This window comes from Furipterus horrens, unplaced genomic scaffold (genome assembly GCF_987537825.1).
Source record: "Furipterus horrens unplaced genomic scaffold, mFurHor1.1.pri manual_scaffold_12, whole genome shotgun sequence".
NCBI lineage: Eukaryota > Metazoa > Chordata > Mammalia > Chiroptera > Furipteridae > Furipterus > Furipterus horrens.
The window spans coordinates 74,179,240-74,183,749 of record NW_028327182.1 but is presented as its reverse complement, the minus strand read 5'-3'; the positions used below and the strand labels follow the sequence as shown (position 1 = coordinate 74,183,749).

Sequence of the window (4,510 nt, the reverse complement as noted above, 5' to 3'; positions counted from 1 at the left end):
GGTCCCGATTGCCCGCCGCCAGAATTATAACTCTCAATACCAGAGTTTAGTGAAAAGAAAAAGAATTGTTTATTTAATAGTTATATAGATTTAATTATTTGCGGATTTCTGCTGTTAAGTCTTATGTTCTTTAAAACACCCATAAACACATATTCTTGCCTCCCCCTACCAAACCAGGATAGTTTTAGAAAAGTTGGAGATATCATTTCCATACTTTCTAAATGTCAGATCATGGACACCTGGACTTTGGACTTTGGTAATCAACCTGGCCCTGGACTTAGCATTTCCCAAAAGATATGTTGATGGACTGAAACTTTCCCAGAGGAAATGCTAATGGACTTAGCCCGATATGTTAACTAAACTGGTGTGGGAGGGGGAAAGCAATGAGATGTAAATGACCTACTGAATATGTCAATAAGCAAACTCCCCCTTACCGAAAGGTGTATAAAAAAAGGGTGCCTGCAGAAGTGTCGGGGGCGATTCCTATGGGCCCACGAGGAGGACTGGGAGCTACCCCCACCCCCTCCGCCGCCATTTCCCTTGCTCCTACTGGCCGTTGAGTCAGTCTGGGGAATTGCCTTCCCCCTTCCTTTGTTTCCCCAATAAACCAGTTATCTGTTCCCAAAGCAGTCTCTGGGCGATTTCTCAGAGCAGGGCTACCCTGACACTAAACACAGTTCAGCTTTACCAGTAGCTGCCAATCATTCAATTCTGATTGGAGAGACCTCGTCTGTGTTATGGTGTCCACCAGCTTTTAATCCAGAACCTCGTGGATTCTCAGCCTCCTTGTAAACTGCATGGTTAGTCCTTTGTAATCCACATGGGGAGCCTTCCTTTTCAAAGCAGCAAGGTACATCCCTTCCTTAAAACTGCATTGTCAGTTCCCCAAAACCGCATGGTTAGCCTTGTTAAAATGTCTGCCGCTTATTTTTAAATCCCTGACTGCGTCCTGTGATGCAGTGGGCATGGCACCCAGTTCTGACCATTCACAGAGCCTCATGCAGGCTCTGTGTGCTTTTTCCATATTATCCCATGGTCCAAGCCCCCTTCCATCAACCTGAGGCCTTGGATGCAATAAAGCCATTTTGCACAACAAAGACACTAGTCACCAGCCTCAGGCATGTGAAGGCATTCTGAAAAGCTGCTTCCTTCTCCCCATCCCCCAGCCGCAAGCTCTGGGGGTTTTTAGACAACCTCCGTTTCTGTAACAACACTGCCTGCAAATTGCCCATTCTCCCTTCTGTAATCTAAGACCCTGTTCCCTCCCCACCTTTCCTCCTTTGCCCAAAATGTCATATATACCCATTGTTCCCTTACTGTCTGTAATTTTTATGTGTATGTGAAATCCCCATGCGCATGCACTAAAATTTGGTTTTCTCCTGTTAATCTGCCTCTGTTAATTTGATTAGCCTAGCTAGAAGACTTTAGAGAATGGGAGGAAAAGTTTTTTTGTTTTTGTTTTTTTAGCCTCCACGGAGACGAAGAGAAAATATGAGAGATATTAAGAGGCATGGAAGATAAAGATCTAAAATACTTCTAATTGCTATTTCAGAAGGAGAAGATAAAAAGAAGAGAGATGACGCAATAGACAGTAGATAAATTAATAGAAACCCAGGACGTTTGCTTCCTACCACCGTGAGGTTGGCCCGCCCCACTCGCCAACCCCGTACCCCAAGAGATGCCGCCAGGGACCCTCTGCACCTCCAGGTGCACACGACCGTGGAGGCTGGAGACACCAGAGGAGGCCCTGCCTCCCCACTCACCCACTCCCTCTCCCAGGGAAAGCAGCTTCCTTTGTCAGTCACAATGTGGGGCGGGGCGGGGGGCGGTGAGGGGTGTGGACAGATTCCTTTTCTCTGGGAAATAGCAACCGTGCCGAACACATCTGTTTGCAGGGACAGAGGATGTAATGCGCAGCTTGAAGAAGATCTTAGTGCCCAGTTTGTTGCAGTCTGATGATCCTCGAGTTTTGCCTTGCTCGCACAACTTTTGCAAAATATGCTTGGAAAGAATGTTGGGAATGTGCGGAATTCATTGTGCAGGTGTCTCCATTCAAGCGCCCCACATGCCGGAAGGAAACTAGCCTCTGGAGTCAATAGCCTGCAGGTTAATTATTCCTGGAAGGGTATTGTGGAGAAGTACAGTAACAAGATCAACATCTCTCCCAAAATGCCAGTGTGCAAAGGGCACTCGGGGTGGCCTCTCAACAGTTTCTGCCTACTGATACGGAGCCCGTTTGTGGAATCTGGGCTACCCACGGTGACCACAGCAAACATGTCTTCTGTTCTGCTAAAGATGCCTATGCTCAGGGAAAGGGATGCCTTTGAGTCTTTCAGAGCTTTGAGACCTGGAGGTAGGGCAATGCTCTTTCTCACTTGAATACCTTGAAAACTAACAAAAGGAAATCTTTACAGTTACTGACTAGAGATTCTAATAAAGTGAAGTTTTTTGAGAAGTTACAACACACATTAGATCAGAAGAAGAACGAAATTCTGACTTTCAGACCATGAAACTTGCAGCTAGGCAAGCCTGTGACCCAGAGATCAACAAACTTGACACCATCTTACAGGAACAAAGAATGCCTTTAACTTCGCTGAAGCCTTCAAAGACGTGTCACAACTAATCATGTTTCTGCAACAGATGCCGGAGTTCAGGGGGAAAAAATGAAAGTAATCAAGGAAACTCCTTTACCTGCCTCTAATTTGCCCACAGCCCCTTTAATGAAGAACTTTGATACCAGTCAGTAGGAAAACATAAAACTAGTAGATGTGGATAAACTTTCTCTGCCTCACTGGCACATTCATTAACAAGATTCCCTGCAGATTTTACGAGTTATTTTTCAGTCATTCTGCTTGGTCTTCTCGTTCTCTTTGGTCCTACGATATTCCTGGAATAGTCTTTATCTGATGAATACTCAACCTGGAAAGACAATCTTTCACACTTCAGGTCATATCTGACTAAATCACCTGATTTTGTAGAACAATTAGTTTTTTACTGGGAACAGGTGGCAGAAGGGTTTTTCATTTTCAGTGAAAGATTCAAGAATTTTATTTTGGTGGTGCTAAATAATGTGGCAGAACTTATGTGCAAATATAAACCTTTGAAATCTCTTTCAAGTGCATAGTTCTCTATTTTTTAGACATTTGTTAGAGAACAGATTTGATCAAAGACTACAAATATTTAAATAAAAATATTCCTTTCAAAAATAATGTTTTGTACATGTTGTTCAAATTAGGTAGCATAAAGATAAAAGTGAAATTTAATAGTACAGTCCTGAACTCCTCTTCCTTCTTAAAGAGTGCTTTTGATATAAGCATCTTAACCTCTAATATTGATTGCATTTATGCTATGTAAAAAGAGGAGGTGAGAGAGCACATGATCTAATATTGTATTAATGAGGTAATCTAATAGTAATTGTTTACTTTAAACATGTAATAAAGACTATGCTTGAAAATAAAAAAGAAGAAAGAAACCCACACCACAAAAAAAGTGCAGAAATCCAAAGAAAAAATTCAGTAGCAAGCTAGTAGAAAAGGCAGATCATGTTGAATATATGACATTTAGACTGAACATAAGTCAGAAGATGGTGGAATAATATCATCAAAGTGCCTAGAGAAAACTAGCCTACTTAGAATTGTGAACCCCATAGCGTTATCTTTCAAAATCATTGTGAAATAAACATTTTCAACAAAGAGATAACAAACCTAGGAGTTAACTTAGAGACCCTCACTATAGTAACATATAATGGATGTACTTAAATAGGAAAGTGATCCCATAAAATCAGAAATGAAAGAAAATATAATGAATAAAAATAATAATAAACATGTGGATTGAGGAACAAATGTTATCTTGATTTCTGAGTTTTTTGGTACTCCCTTAAATTTTGTGCCCAATGCAAGTGTCTCATTTGCTTTACCATGCCTTAGGGAAGGGTGTCATTATTTAATTTAATACTTTACTCTACATTTTCCCCATGGTACCCTCTGCCTATCCCCACCCTTACATGGGCCAGATTCTCTTTGGTTCAATATCTCAAGAGAATAAAACTCTAGTTATAACTTTATTTTCTTTAATCTGGGCTTTTATTTTGATTTTTCCCCCCATATGACTCAAATTGACCTCATACAGCACCCTGACTTACTCACCTGCCTCTTCCTTGCTTAATTATCAAGCCCTCAGTACAGTGAGGCTCTGGTCAGCATCCAGTAGTCTTAGGAATAAGATCTCGGGTCTAATTACTACGGAGACAAGAGTTTTCAGTCAAACTAAAAGTATCTCAGTTGTGTGTTAGTTCCTGACCCAGGAAAGCGGAACAATCCTACCAAACAAACCCTTGCGAAATCAGACAGACCTACTCCATGGCTCCCATCAAAACCAGGTGCACTGATCAATTACTCCCTACCCTAGAACAAACCAATCAGTAGAGACCACAACCCTAACTACTTTCGTCACCATGATTAATGGTTTTTAAATCCCTTTTTAATCCATCCCCTGAAAGCCACTGGGGAGC

At 41.7% G+C, this 4,510-nt stretch overlaps 1 pseudogene; it reads left to right on the top strand.

Moving 5' to 3' along the window:
* Positions 1-1,853: 1,853 nt before the first annotated feature.
* On the top strand, positions 1,854-3,124 carry LOC149996395 (E3 ubiquitin-protein ligase TRIM13-like; annotated as a pseudogene).
* Positions 3,125-4,510: the final 1,386 nt, after the last annotated feature.